At 40.3% G+C, this 16,081-nt stretch overlaps 2 non-coding genes across 2 annotated transcripts; one reads left to right on the top strand and one right to left on the bottom strand.

Annotated features, from left to right (window-relative positions):
* Window positions 1-6,859: 6,859 nt before the first annotated feature.
* LOC112746575 (small nucleolar RNA R71) lies at window positions 6,860-6,963 on the bottom strand. Its single transcript, XR_003174453.1, has one exon. It is a non-coding gene; the product is annotated as a small nucleolar RNA R71 (small nucleolar RNA).
* Window positions 6,964-15,527: 8,564 nt separating this feature from the next.
* Window positions 15,528-15,634, top strand: LOC112745903 (small nucleolar RNA R71). Its single transcript, XR_003173809.1, has one exon. It is a non-coding gene; the product is annotated as a small nucleolar RNA R71 (small nucleolar RNA).
* The last annotated feature ends 447 nt before the right edge of the window (window positions 15,635-16,081 follow it).

Raw genomic sequence — 16,081 nt, 5'->3', positions numbered from 1 at the left:
CGTTAGCTTCCACGTTAACTAAGCTAACGTGGGAGTTAACGTTGCTTATATTGGCTCATTCCAACGTTAGTGACAAAGGTGAGTGTCACTAACGTTGGTGATTCTTGCTCCCTCCACGTTAGCTTCCTCGTTAACTAAGTTAACGTGGGAGTTAACGTGGCTCATTGTGGCTTAGCTCAACATTAGTGACAAAGGTAAGTGTCACTAACGTTGGCTTCTCTTTTGCTTCTCAACGTTAGAGTCCACGTTAACTGAGTTAACGTGGCTCTTAACGTGGCCAATTGTGAGCTTGGTCCAACATTAGTGACAAAGGTAAGTGTCACTAATGTTGGCTTCATTTCTTTTTTCCACGTTAGAGTTCACGTTAACTTAGTTAACGTGACTCTTAACGTGGGCTATTATGGCTTCGAGGGCGTTATTGGCGATTACTTTTCTCATTAACTTTTCAAGTTAGCTCCCATTCCACGTTAAAGGTCACGTTAGTTAGACTAACGTGGCTGCTAACGTGGTTCTTTCTTGCTTTCTTTGTCCTGAAATCAAGCAATAAAGTGCATCAAAGCTCTAGTCCAAGTCATGGGAAATGCATCATCCAATTTGTCATTCAATTCATGCAAAATCCTCATGAAATCATGTAAAGTGCACAATGTATACCTGAATCAAGATGTAAGTGAAATTCTACCCAAAACTTGCTTATTCCTTAAGAAAATGCATGAAACTACCCTAAGAAAATAAAGGTCAGTGAAACTGGCCAAAATGCCCTAGCATCACAACACCAAACTTAAAGCTTGCTTGTCCCTAAGCAATTACTGGAACAAGAGAATGATGAATGGAATGCCAAGAGAAATGAGTCATTATTGTGGAAGTTATGTCCTTTGGTTTTATGGTGGTTTCATGCATAGCAACTTAGGTTCATTCCTTCACTGGCTTTCAGACCTTTATCATGTCCTAGAACACTCACTTGATTGCATCCCATGAGACTTTTATTCATTGATCCTTTTTGTTATTTCAGGGCTTGTTTGTGTTCTTAGACTAGGTGCTCTTTGAGGGGGCGACTCTTTAAGATAAGCTTTCAGCCAGCACTCCCGAACCAGTTAGTTCAAGGTGCTAGGTGTTGAGACACCCCTAAGGACTTACTCCCCCAAGTCTCTTTCCCCCATACATATACACCACAGGCACATGGTTTGTTTATTTTCTTTCTTGAGACCTTGGTGTCCAGCACCTCTTTGGGTTACTAAATGTTCTGTAGCAAGGTTGCTCTTGATAGTGGATTTTTAGTTGATAATCCCGGGTTAGTTAACCCAAGTTACCAAGTGATGAAGCACTCCGACGAACTTATTCATCCAAGCAGATCCTTGGTACAGGAGCACCATAGGCACATCTCTCAAGTTTCAAACCCTTGGTGCCTAGCCTTATTCTTTATTAACTTTTCTTTCTTTTTCAACTCTTATTGTTCTTTTCCCCTTTTTCTTATTAGGATCTTGTTATTTAGCTAGTCTCATGGGGCGTGTTTCAAGCATATGATTCAGGCCAGATAGTTGTCTTCCCACCTTTGTTGGTGAACCAACTTAGCTAACTTATGACCACATCACAACTAAGGAATTTACTCCACAATATGAACTCCACTCTGGTCTTTGATAACACACATTCTCTTTTTATTTGATTAGAAAGGACAAGCATACAAGTAAGCATAGCAAGGATGCAGTGACATCTAGACAGCACACATATGACCAAAGCAGTGAAAAACTTAAAAACAGAATTGAAAATTTCTAACTACCATGGAAGCATGTTCTATTTCATACATGATCTTTCTTATTTAAAGCATTAAAACAAATGGAACAGGGAGGGAACTCCACCACCTTTTACTCATGGGATTGCCCATGCTCTTTCTCTTGCTTGTCCTCTTTATGTCTACTTGTACTTCCTTGCATCCGTGCTAGTCTGGCTCTTTTCCAGTCTTCAAGTGCCTTCTTTACTGATTCATGACTCTTCTCTACCCTTACTCTTTCTTCTCGTGCTAACTCATCCTTCACTTCATCATATTTTGTGATTCCCGGATGTACATTAGGTAGCTGTCCAACTAAGTATCCAAGCCTTGCTAGCATGTTTACATGATTTCCACTTTCACTCATGTAAACCCCTTCAGAAAATGCCCTGTGCTCGTCAAAGAGTTCTGCTTGTTCTATTTGTTTTCGATGCATCTCATGTATGTGTGCACCTTGATGTGCTTGGATGTTGACTAGCTTCTGGAGAGATTCTTGTTGTTTAATTTGCCTTTGTTCTATCCTGTGGAAAGATTCACCCCATTGTTTTCCTTGTTCCAATTGCCGCTCCATCCTTTGCTTCTCCCACTCCCCTTGTTTATTCGTCCATCTAGCAAATGATTCTTCTTGGCGGTTCATCATTTGTAGCTGGAGCTCCTTCTGTGCCTCTTGATTTGCCCAATATTAACTAGATAAGCCATCAATGGCTTCTTGTAATTGGTGCATGTTCAAGGTGGCTGGGGCTTGCTCTTCTAGGTCTTGTCCTTCTACTACTTGATGGGCTGGCCTCTTCCTTGGCTTTCGTTGAGGTAAGGGGGATGCAACAGCATTCATCCTTCAGACTGTAATAGGAATGCCCTCTTTGATCCACTTGGGTTCTTCATCTTCAAACACCACCCCAGCCTTGTCACAGAGTCTGAAAATAGTGCTGGGGTAGCCTAACTTTCCTCTAGAATCGCTATTCCTGGCCCTCTTCCTAATGCCTTGGGCTATGAGTTCATGAACCTTGATCTCTCCTCCTTTGAGTATACAGTGTACCATTGTGGCTCTTTTGAGATTCACATCTGAGTTGTTCCCTGCGGGGAGGATGGATCTCCTTACAATTTTGAACCACCCCTTTGCTTCAGGAGTGAGGTCCCCTCTCTTAATGAACCTGGGTTTCCGTTCGGAATCTCGCACCCAGTCAGCACCTTGTACACATATATCTTGCACAATCTGGTCATAATTGGGGTTGTTATCAATTCTTGAATGATAGCTCTCCTCCTCAAATGGTATAGACCGCAACTTTAATGCTCCCAGGACACTCATGGGACTGAAATCCACGGTCTTTCCTCTTACGAAACTTGTATAAGACTCATCTGCCTTATCATACCGAACAGCATTTGCATAAAATTCTCTTACAAGATTTGCGTTTACTCTAGTGACCGGATCAGTGAGGAGCTCCCATCTTCTCTTTTCCACCTTCTTTCTGATTTCGGGACACTCAGTCTTTCTGACTTGAAAGCCCAGCTCGTAGACGATCTCCTTATCAACCATCCATCCGTACTATAATGCATGATAACAAGTTCTAAACTTCTTTTCATCAAAAGGACGTTGCTCCATAAGCTCCTTTCCCTTTCTTCTTTTAGAGCTTGATGATGCCATGAGTGACTTTTGAAAAGAAAGGGTGTGGAGAATGGGCTTCGGTTGATTAGGATTCGGTACAATGAAGGGAGTTAGTGAGAGTGTTTGTAACGGGGTAGGAAGTGCTTGGTTCTGAAAAGGAGAGGTGTGAAGAGTGAGAGTGAAATGTGAAGGTGGGGTACGGAATAAGGGTTACTTATATAGAAAGGTGGTGAGTGAATGGAAGGTGTGGATTGATGGAGTTGTTGTGTGATGGACGGATGGGGTTTATCAATGGAAGAGGACAAGGATCATCAACTTTGTGAGGAGGATTAGTTCGGTCTCCAAGAATATCCCCATTCCAATGTTGCATGTCCACAATTTCCAACGTATGCCTTTTGAAGACAAGTGTGTATTTGATGCCAAGGCATCTTAGGCTAGTTTCACTAGCATTTTTCTGTTAGTTTTAGTTGTTTTATGCATTTTCTTGAGCTTAAAGTAACCAAGAATGGTTAAATGAATAACAAAGCAATGAACCATCCAAACAGTATGATTTTGATGCAAATTCCATGAGTTTTTAGTTATATTACTTGAATGCTATGAATGGAAGATTTCTCATGAAATTTTGCAAGACTTTGATGCAATTGTTTGGATGATTTCAGGGAAGAAGAGGCTAGGCAAGGAAGCAACAAAATCAATAAAGGAAGCTTGAATATCACATGTGGAGTTTAAGTTCCAGTTTAAGCTTAAACTGGAACTTAAACTACCAAACCATATAATGTTGGAAATGGCGTTTAAGTTCCAGTTTAAGCCTAAACTGGAGCTTAAACGCCAGAATCATGAAGGCTAAGAAATGCTGGAACTGGCGTTTAACCTCCAGTTTAACCTTAAACTGGAAGTTAAACGCCAGAATGAGAATTTCACCAAGGGAGCATTTCCACGTTTAAGCTCCAGTTTAACCTTAAACTGGAGCTTAAACGTGTTCGACACAATTTCTCACCAGGAAGCATTTCCACGTTTAACCTCCAGTTTAACCTTAAACTGGAGGTTAAACGCCATAAGTAAGAAAGGCACCAGGAGCATTTCCACGTTTAAGCTCCAGTTTAAGGTTAAACTGGAGCTTAAACGTGTTCGACTATTTCTCTCCTCCAAAGTTGCTTTCTCATTTCCATGTTTAAGCTTCAGTTTAACCTTAAACTGAAGCTTAAACGTGTTCGACCCAATTGCTCCTCCAGGGTTGCTTTCTTCATTTCCACGTTTAAGCTTCAGTTTAACCTTAAACTGAAGCTTAAACGTGTTCGACATTTCACACTCCTGGGTTGCTTTCTTCCATTTCCACGTTTAAGTTTCAGTTTAACCTTAAACTAAAACTTAAACTTCAACTTAAACGCCACTTTTTGAAAGGATTTCTGGGCCAAATATATTGAAGTTTAAGTTAGCATTTGAGCACAAACATTAACTTAAACGTATTATGGTATGAAACCCAATTGAATATCATGGTTTATGGGATTGGGCCTGAAGAATTGATGAGTCTGGAGCTTCAATTTGTTGAGTCTTGTGTCATTACTTGTTTATCACTAAGTTTGCTCAATGAATGTTACAGAATTGGATCACAGCCTCATCAGGATTATGGACCATAAACCCAAAGCAAAAGGAAATCAGGGAAAGGCCTCAAAGCCCAAGAAACACAACAGAAGCTCAATTTAGAAAGTGTATAAATAGGATAGAATTTAAGTTAGACGGAACTTTTAGACGGAGAACTTTGGATCATTTTTCTTTGAGTTTTGTAATTGAATTCAGAGCTATGACTCACTAAACCCCTTTCATTGGGTTAGGGAGCTCTATTGTAATTCAATGAATCAATAATAGTTTTATCTTCTTCTTCAATCTTTTCTCTTGAATTTTGTTAGAAAGCTTCTCGATCTAATTCCATTGGGTAGTTGTCTTGGGAAAGAAACTACCCATAATTGGAATCCTTCGGAACCTTGGGAAAGGAATGGAGGATTCATGCTAGAGAAGCTTTCTCACAGTGAATTGATTGGGGTTTGGATGGATATTGTGACATGTAATCCTACCAAATTGTGGTTCATGAAACTGTGTGGTATAATTAGTGATCGAGCATCATCTCTTCTTATGAACATTTAAACCAAGGGATTGGGAATTTGTTTGTTTTTAGAGAGAATTGGTGAGCCAAGGGATTGGGATCCAATCATATAAGATTGCCAAGCAAAATTCAATAAATGCATTGGTTGAGGAAGGGATAAAAGTTGTTGTGATTCGGAGATCTCAATATCTCCTAACACCCAATGAACTTCCCATTTCTGATTTACCACTTTCTCTTTACATTCTGCAATTAAATTCATGCAATCACCCCATCCCTTTTAATTTCAGCAATTTAGCTTCTCGCTCTTTAATTCATGCAATTTTACATTCCGCAATTCTCATCTAAATCTTGATTCCGCTCAACTAGAACATACTTCTAATCCGAATTGCTCACTCAACCAATCCTTGTGGGATTCGACCTCACTCTATTGTGAGTTTTTACTTGACGATAACCGGTGCACTTGCCGGAGGGAATTTTGCCGATCGTGCAATTTCCTAAATTGTAGCATATCAAGTTTATGCACATCAAGTTTATGGCGCCGTTGCCGGGGATTGGTTTTCGATTGACAATTCTTAAATTGGAAGTTAACTAGATTGAGCATTTTTTTGTTTTGATAATTTAGTTCAAGTTACTTGTTGAATTTTAACTTCTGCACTCTGATACTTGTTTTCTTTCTTTATGCCTTTAAATTCAAGCAACTAACTCACTGACTCACTAACTATTTGAATTAATTCCTCAACTGCTCTAACCATACTCTTCCATTAACCAAGAGTATTTCACTTGTTTGGTGCCTGTGCTGTGTTCTTGTATGACAGGTAGGAGAGGAGAGACATCAACTCCTCCATATACCGAACCAGAGAGGACCCTTCATAGACTTAGAAGGGAAGCAAGAGGGAAGAGAATACTGAGAGAAGAGGAATCTGAAGGAGAATCTGAGGACAATTTTGAGGAAGCTCTAGATCTCAACATGGATAGAGAAGTTCACAACCATGAGAGGGCTGATGGAAACAATGCCATTCCTGAGAGGAGGGTTCTTGGTTCATACATAAACCCAACCTCTGGGAATTGTGGTAGCAGCATTCAGAAACCACCCATTCAGGCCAACAATTTTGAACTCAAACCACAGCTAATATCACTTGTGGAGGATCATTGTTCATTTGGTGGGAGTGCTAATGAAGATCCAAACCAACATCTCACAAAATTCCTGAGAATTTGCGACACTGTGAAGTCCAATGGAGTCCAGGAAGATACCTATAAACTGCTCTTGTTCCCATTCTCACTTAGGGACAATGCAGCTAAGTGGCTGGAATCATTCCCAAGGGGGAGCCTAACAACCTGGGATGAGGTGGAAAGCAAGTTTCTGGCACGTTTCTACCCCCCACAAAAGGTCAATAGGCTTCGATCTGAGGTTCAGACTTTTAGACAACAAGATGGTGAAACGCTCTACGAGGCATGGGAGAGATTCAAGGATTTGACAAGGAAATGCCCACCAGACATGTTCCATGACTGGGTGCAATTGCATATTTTCTATGATGGACTTTCTTATGAATCAAGGAAGGCTGTAGACCATTCATCAGGAGGTTCATTGAACAGGAAAAAGACTGTGGAAGAAGCCATTGAAGTGATTGAGACAGTGGCTGAGAATGAGTACTACTATGCTTCAGAGAGACACAACACTAAGGGAGTCATGGAGCTGAACCATGTTGATACAATTTTAGCCCAAAACAAGGTGTTTGCCAAGCAACTAGCAGAGCTCACCAGGAAATTAGAAACAAAGCAAGTGGCTGCAATACACACACAAGATCAAGAGGAAGTAAGCACTGAAGGAGGTGATTGGGAAGAGGCCAATTATGTAGGAAATCAACAAAGGCAACCATATGATCCACATTCCAACACTTACAACCCAGGCTGGAAAAACCACCCAAACTTTGGGTGGGGAAACCAGCAAAACCAACATAACAAGTCCACATACCAAAACTCCAACCAAAGATCATACCAAGCCACACAAAACACTTACTCCCAACCATCATATCATGGCCAAAATAATCAACCTACCCAACCTAATCCGAACCAACAATTTTAAGATCAATTAAACAGGATAGAAGGAATGCTGGCAAACATGGGTCAGGACATAAGTGAGTTGAAAAGCTTTAGGGATGATGTGAGATCTACCTTAAGGAACCATGGTGAAAAACTCAAGAGGATGGAGTCTCAAGTAGGAGAACTATCTCAACAGGCCCCCAAGTCAACTGTAGTGTTCCCTAGTGACACAGAAATGAATCCTAAAGGGGAACAAAAGGGAGTGAGATGGGAAGAATGCAAGGCCATCACCATATTGAAGGAAGTCTTAGAAGAAGAAGGAATCAGACCCTCAGAACAGGAGCCAGAAATCTTGAAGGAAGGTGTGGAAGAAGCTAAGCAGGAAAGTGAAACTGAGCAAGCCAAGGAACTGCAAAAAGGCATGCTGGAAACATACCAACCAAAAGCACCATTTCCTCAGAGGTTAGGAGGAGGTGAAAAAGGGAAAACCTATTCAAGGTTTTTAGAGACATTTAAGTCTCTCCATATCAATATTCCCTTCCTTGAGATTCTCCAGCAGATGCCTACACATATCAAGTATTTAAAGGAATTGCTGAGCAAGAAAAGAGTTTTGAAGGGAGGACAAACTGTAATAATGAACAAAGAATGCAGTGCCCTCATCAAGAAGGACATAGTCTCTAAGAAAACATACCCAGGAAGTTTTCATATCCCCTGCATCATAGGGGAAACAAAAATTGACAGAGGATTCTGTGATCTAGGAGCTAGCATAAATGTGATGCCTCTGACTCTTATGAAGAGGCTACAACTGAATGAGGTGAGATCCACTGATGTAATCATACAACTGGCTGACAAAACTCAGAAGCAAGCTGAAGGGGTAGTTGAGAATGTGCTGGTGAAAGTGGGAAATTATTTCTTCCCCACAGACTTTGTCATTTTGGACATGGAGGAAAGCTACCTACACCCTATCATTCTGGGAAGGCCATTTCTAGCCACTGCTAGAGCGCTCATAGATGTAGAACAAGGAGAGCTAATTTTGAGAATACATGATGAACAGCTCATTTTTAATGTTTTCAAACCTGCATCTGAGCCTGAACCAGAACCTGAAAAGCCTAAGGATGATAGTAGCCATCTGTGTTTGGAGGAAAGCAATCCAGCAGCTGAAACTCTGAAACAGTCCTTGGAAGGCAAACAAGAATTGCAAGAGTTAAAGCCACAAGAATCAATAGAAACAGATCAGAAGGATCCTCCTGGCATAAGGGTCAATAAAGAAATCCTCAAGAGAAAGGGAAGAATTGTAAAGAAATTGCCAAGAGGGTGGAGAAACAAGAAAATTCCCACTGAAGGTTTCTCTCCGGGAGATAAAGTGATATCAAGTCATTATCTGCTAATCCCACCTGGCCTCAAAACCATTCCTTCCCAGCTCCCTCAAGTGTTCACAATCAGGAAAGTTCTTTCTATGGAACATTTGGAAATCATGAAGGAATCAAATGGGACGTTTTCATAGTGAGAGGAGAGGACATCAAGCACTACAATCCACCCTAACAAGGGGCAACCGTCAAGCTAATGACGTTAAAGAAGCACTTGTTGGGAGGCAACCCAACCTGAGGTAATACTCCCTTGCTGTTTCTTTTATTTGTTTCACTAAAAAGGTGAAGTAGTTTCTGTGCATTGCAAAGAATTAAGTTTGGTGTTTCACACCAAACAATGAATTCGTGGATCAATAATTCAAAGGGAATGTGTGACTCTAAGTTTGGTGTTCCACCACACAGATCAACTGAACACAACAACCTTTGAATTATATGAAAGGAACAACCATTCTAAGCAATCACAGGAATGCTTAAAATCCTTAGCAGCAACTTCATTCCAAAGAGAATTCAAGGACTCAAAGAGCAGAGGAGTAAGTAGGAGACTAAGTTTGGTGTTCACACACCAACTTAAGACTCAGACACTTGCCCATACATAGTTGAGCTAACCACTCAAGTGCTTGAGAAGCAAGCAACTTCATCACTCTTTGCAGGAAAGGAAACAAGCATCTGAGAAAGAACATGAAGCAACAACTAGGAGAAGAAGGAGAAATCAAATTGTTTCCTGGCAACAAAGAGAAAACAAGAAATTTCACAAGGTGGTGGTGTTCCTTGACCATTCTTTAAAAGGCAAACAAAAGCATGCTTGTTCTGGTTTAAACTGTAATTGTTGAATCTTTCTGGAATGTGAAGTTTTTAGTATGAGTGTCTGTTTACTGCTTTGAATAAAGTGAATGCCTAGATGTTTGGATATAACTTCACCTTCTTAAACAAATGCTTGCCATGCTTGTTCTGTTTCCAAAAATAAAAGAAAAGTTTGAACAAAAGTAACTTGGCTCAATTAGTGACAAATCAAGTAGAATTAAGTGGTGGTATGCATGCTTGATTGTTTAGTCAGATCACTGGAAATAGAGTGTAGAATTATCATTTTTTGTGTAGAAATTGAAAACTGTCTATGGATCTTAATGAATAAATGTCTTTGGCCATGAAAAAGAAAGAAAAAGAAGAAGAAAAAGCCACTGAAAAAGGGCAACCAAAAAGCAAAAAAATTGAGAAAATAAGCTAGGCACCAATGGTTTGAACTTCTGAGACAAATGCCTGTGGTGTTTATGTATTAAGGATATGCTTGGATGAATAGGTACTGAGGAGTGTTTCAACACTTGTTAACTTGGGTTAACTAACCCGGGATTATCAACCAAAAGTCCATTATCAAGAGCAACCTAAATACAAAACATTTAGTCACACAAAGAGGTGCTGGGCACCAATGTCTCAAGAAGAAATGTGAACTAAAATGCCTGGAGTGGATATGTGTAGTGCACTGATAAGAAAAAGAAAATGCCAAAGGCTTGTGCAACACATGACACTAAGCAAACTAGGAGCAAAGGAGCTCTAAGAAAAAGAAAAGAAAAACAAAGAAGAGAAAAGTGCCAAGGACATAAGAATAACAAGAGGCCATAGCAGCGTTTGATGGATGCAATGAAAAAGTGATAATCTTACCTGATAAGAATGAAAAAGTGATGCTGCAACTTTCTGCATAAAACCCTTTTGATGAACTTCAAATGCTTGCTAATATAGCCAATGTAATTGCTTTCTGTTTCATACTTTCTTCTCAAATAACTCAGGACTTGCTTAGGGACAAGCAAGTATTAAGTTTGGTGTTGTGATGCCAAGGCATCTTAGGCTAGTTTCACTAGCATTTTTCTGTTAGTTTTAGTTGTTTTATGCATTTTCTTGAGCTTAAAGTAACCAAGAATGGTTAAATGAATAACAAAGCAATGAACCATCCAAACAGTATGATTTTGATGCAAATTCCATGAGTTTTTAGTTATATTACTTGAATGCTATGAATGGAAGATTTCTCATGAAATTTTGCAAGACTTTGATGCAATTGTTTGGATGATTTCAGGGAAGAAGAGGCTAGGCAAGGAAGCAACAAAATCAATAAAGGAAGCTTGAATATCACATGTGGAGTTTAAGTTCCAGTTTAAGCTTAAACTGGAACTTAAACTACCAAACCATATAATGCTGGAAATGGCGTTTAAGTTCCAGTTTAAGCCTAAACTGGAGCTTAAAAGCCAGAATCATGAAGGCTAAGAAATGCTGGAACTGGCGTTTAACCTCCAGTTTAACCTTAAACTGGAAGTTAAATGCCAGAATGAGAATTTCACCAAGGGAGCATTTCCACGTTTAAGCTCCAGTTTAACCTTAAACTGGAGCTTAAACGTGTTCGACACAATTTCTCACCAGGAAGCATTTCCACGTTTAACCTCCAGTTTAACCTTAAACTGGAGGTTAAACGCCAGAAGTAAGAAAAGCACCAGGAGCATTTCCACGTTTAAGCTCCAGTTTAAGGTTAAACTGGAGCTTAAACGTGTTCGACTATTTCTCTCCTCCAGGGTTGCTTTCTCATTTCCACGTTTAAGCTTCAGTTTAACCTTAAACTGAAGCTTAAACGTGTTCGACCCAATTGCTCCTCCAGGGTTGCTTTCTTCATTTCCACGTTTAAGCTTCAGTTTAACCTTAAACTGAAGCTTAAACGTGTTTGACATTTCACACTCCTGGGTTGCTTTCTTCCATTTCCACGTTTAAGTTTCAGTTTAACCTTAAACTAAAACTTAAACTTCAACTTAAACGCCACTTTTTGAAAGGATTTCTGGGCCAAATATATTGAAGTTTAAGTTAGCATTTGAGCACAAACATTAACTTAAACGTATTATGGTATGAAACCCAATTGAATATCATGGTTTATGGGATTGGGCCTGAAGAATTGATGAGTCTGGTGCTTCAATTTGTTGAGTCTTGTGTCATTACTTGTTTATCACTAAGTTTGCTCAATGAATGTTACAGAATTGGATCACAGCCTCATCAGGATTATGGACCATAAACCCAAAGCAAAAGGAAATCAGGGAAAGGCCTCAAAGCCCAAGAAACACAACAGAAGCTCAATTTAGAAAGTGTATAAATAGGATAGAATTTAAGTTAGACGGAACTTTTAGACGGAGAACTTTGGATCATTTTTCTTTGAGTTTTGTAATTGAATTCAGAGCTATGACTCACTAAACCCCTTTCATTGGGTTAGGGAGCTCTATTGTAATTCAATGAATCAATAATAGTTTTATCTTCTTCTTCAATCTTTTCTCTTGAATTTTGTTAGAAAGCTTCTCGATCTAATTCCATTGGGTAGTTGTCTTGGGAAAGAAACTACCCATAATTGGAATCCTTCGGAACCTTGGGAAAGGAATGGAGGATTCATGCTAGAGAAGCTTTCTCACAGTGAATTGGATTGGGGTTTGGATGGATATTGTGACATGTAATCCTACCAAATTATGGTTCATGAAACTGTGTGGTATAATCAGTGATCGAGCATCATCTCTTCTTATGAACATTTAAACCAAGGGATTGGGAATTTGTTTGTTTTTAGAGAGAATTGGTGAGCCAAGGGATTGGGATCCAATCATATAAGATTGCCAAGCAAAATTCAATGAATGCATTGGTTGAGGAAGGGATAAAAGTTGTTGTGATTCGGAGATCTCAATATCTCCTAACACCCAATGAACTTCCCATTTCTGATTTACCACTTTCTCTTTACATTCTGCAATTAAATTCATGCAATCACCCCATCCCTTTTAATTTCAGCAATTTAGCTTCTCGCTCTTTAATTCATGCAATTTTACATTCCGCAATTCTCATCTAAATCTTGATTCCGCTCAACTAGAACATACTTCTAATCCGAATTGCTCACTCAACCAATCCTTGTGGGATTTGACCTCACTCTATTGTGAGTTTTTACTTGACGATAACCGGTGCACTTGCCGGAGGGAATTTTGCCGATCGTGCAATTTCCTAAATCGTAGCATATCAAGTTTATGCACATTAGTATTCTCCCTTCATGAAGTGGCCAAATCTTCCTTTCAATTGTTCATCCATAATCCTACAAAACAAAAGAAAAAGTGGTTAAAATTAATCTTGTAGAAAATGGCGGCAAAAATAAAAATGCTTACTACCTTTTTAAAGTTTTTGTTTTATCTAACTAAGTGCCGTTCATTAGAGCAAACCAACTGACTAACTCAACATCCATGTGTCCAACATTGGCAACACCAAACTTAGTTTGGTGCTGTATGGTGTAAAAGATTTGTTCAAGGCCCCTAAGATTGACATGATATGGGTTTCATTGATGTTCTTTTAGTGTGCCTTGAACACCAAACTTGTTCTTCACTATATGTTGCACATAAGGATTCATTCAAGTCCATGTCAAGTTGATTTGAAATCCCTGAACTTTGCATTATTAACTACTTTTAAAAGCATGTAAAACATGGGTTGCCTCCCATGAAGCGCTTCTTTAGCGTCACTAGCTTGACGTTTTGCCTTTGTCATGGTGGTTGGTAATGCTTCAGATCTTCCCCTCTTGTAGTAGACCTATATCCATTGGCTTCATCAAGGATCTCTACATGTTCTAAGGAAAGAACTCTGTTGATGGTGAAGACCTTAGGTAACTGAGATGGGATAGTGGGGAGATCGGGGGGAATAGCTGGGAAGTAAGCTGAGATTACTTTATCCCCTGGAGAGAAGTCCTCTGTAGGGATCTTCTTGTTCCTCCAGCCCCTTGGTGCCTTCATCTTTATCCCTTTTGATGTTGCCTTGCTCTTTGTGACCTCTTCTTCTAAGGGAATTTTGTCACTGGTCTCATATGACTCTGGTGGTTTAGGTTCCTCCTTATTTTCCTTGAGCTGTGGCAGCTGCTGATTGCCTTATTCATCAACTAAAGGGTTTCCCAGAGGTGTTGGTTGTGCTTCAGTGCTTGCTTCCTCCTTATAATCTTTGCTTGGTTCCTTGTTCTCTTGGTCTGTTTCGTGTGAGAGTTTGAAGACATTGAAGCTGAGTTGTTCATCATGGATCCTCAAAATTAGCTCCCCTCGCTCCACATCTATGAGTGCTCTGGCTGTAGCTAGGAATGGTCTTCCCAATATGATTGGGTGAGTGTGACTCTCTTCCATGTATAAGATGACAAAGTCTGTGGGAAGAAAGTATTTCCCAACCTTTATTAACACGTTTTCCACCACTCCTATTGCTTGTTTTTGAGTTTTGTCAACTAGCCTGATGACTACATCTGTGGGTATTATCTCATTGATCTGCAGCCTCTTCATAAGGGATAAAGGCATTAAGTTGATGCTTGCTCCCAAATCGCAGAGTGCTTTATCAAATATTGTTTCTTCTATGGCACAGGGGATGTGAAAACTCCCTGGGTCCTTCCATTTTATAGGCAACTCTGGTTGAATGAGAGCACTGCATTCCTTATTCATCACTATTGTTTGCCCTCCTTTGAGTGAGCTTTTCCTGGTCAGCAGCTCCTTCATATACTTGATGTATGAGGGCATTTGTTGGAGGGCCTTGATGAATGGTATGTTTACATGGAGAGATGCAAACAAGTCAAGAAACCTTGAGTATATTCTCTTCTCTATAGCACCATTGAGTAATTGGGGAAAAGGTGCATAGAGTTTCAGCAGCTCCTTCTGTGTCAGCTCCTTTTGTGCAGTTTTGGGTTCTTGGCGATTTTTTTCCTGTTTCTCTGCTGATGTCTCTCCAAGTTGCTCTAATGGCTTGTTTTGCTTTTCCTCAGTCTCCTTATTACTTGTAGTAACCATCTTGCAATCTTCCCATCTGACTTTCTTTGCTTCACCTCTCGGATTTTTCTCTGTGTCACTTGGGAAGCTATCAGTAGGTTTGGGAATCTTTTCAAATAAGTATCCCACTTGAAATTCCAGCCTCTTGATGGTGTCCCCCTGGTTCTTGATGCTAGCTCGCACCTCCTCTTTGAATACCTTATTATCTTGAATCTCTTTGCATATGCCCTCAAGCATAGTCTCAATTTTAGAGAGTCTATCTTCAGATGAAGGTGAGTTGAGAGTGGATGGGTGAGTTGGGTTATGCTGGTTTTGGTATGGATGTGGAGAGGTGTTATTAGGATGGTGTTGATATGATCTTTGTGTGGAATGTTGGTGAGCTGCATGGTTGTTGGGGTTGTGACGTCTCTGATCTTGGTTTTGATCTTGATGATTTCCCCACCCAAAGTTTGGGTGATTCCTCCATCCAGGGTTGTAGGTTTTGGAGTAAGGATCATGGGTTTGCCTGGGTGAGTTTCCAATGTAGTTGGCTTGCTCTTGCTCCTCCTCAACATTCACTCCCTCTTGGGTTGCTGATGAGGTGGTGATTGCTGCCACTTGGTTCCTCTCCATCTTCTTGGTGAGGTCAGCCAGCTGCTTGGTAATAAGCTTATTTTGGGCCAGCAGTGCATCCACATTGTTCAGCTCCATCACTCCTCTAGTGTTGCCTCTTTCAGAAGCATAGAAGTAGTCATTCTTAGCTACAGTTTCAATGACATCTATGGCTTCTTCAATGGTCTTCTTCTTGTTCAGAGATCCCCCGGATGAATGGTCTACCGCCTTCTTTGATTCATAAGAAAGGCCTTCATAGAAAATATGTAGCTGCACCCATTCATTGAACATATCTGGTGGACACTTTCTTGTCAGGTCCTTAAACCTCTCCCATGCTTCATATAGAGTCTCACCATCCTGCTGCCTGAATGTTTGCACCTCAGCTCTCAGCCTGTTAATTCGTTGAGGAGGATAGAATCTTGCCAAGAATTTGTTTACCACATCTCCCCAGGTTGCTAAACTCTCCTTTGGGAAGGATTCCAGCCATTTAGATACCTTGTCCTTGAGTGAGAAAGGGAACAGAAGTAGTCTATAGGTGTCAGGATGAACACCATTAGACTTCACAGTATCACATATCCTCAGGAAGGTGGTTAGATGTTGATTGGGGTCTTCTTGGACACTCCCTCGGAATGAGCAGTTGTTCTGAACAAGGGTGATGAGCTGTGGCTTTAGTTCAAAGTTGTTGGCATGTATGGTTAGCCTTTGGATGCTACTCCCATAGTTTCCTGGGTTTTGGTTGATGTAAGAACCCAGAACTCTTCTCTCTTGCCCAGCATGATTTGCTAGACCCTCTCTGCCATGGTTGTGAGCCTCTTCTTCATGATGGTTCTCCATGTTTTC

The sequence above is a fragment of the Arachis hypogaea genome, chromosome 14 (assembly GCF_003086295.3).
Source record: "Arachis hypogaea cultivar Tifrunner chromosome 14, arahy.Tifrunner.gnm2.J5K5, whole genome shotgun sequence".
In the NCBI taxonomy this organism is placed as follows: domain Eukaryota; kingdom Viridiplantae; phylum Streptophyta; class Magnoliopsida; order Fabales; family Fabaceae; genus Arachis; species Arachis hypogaea.
This window is presented reverse-complemented; position numbering and strand designations above follow the sequence as displayed.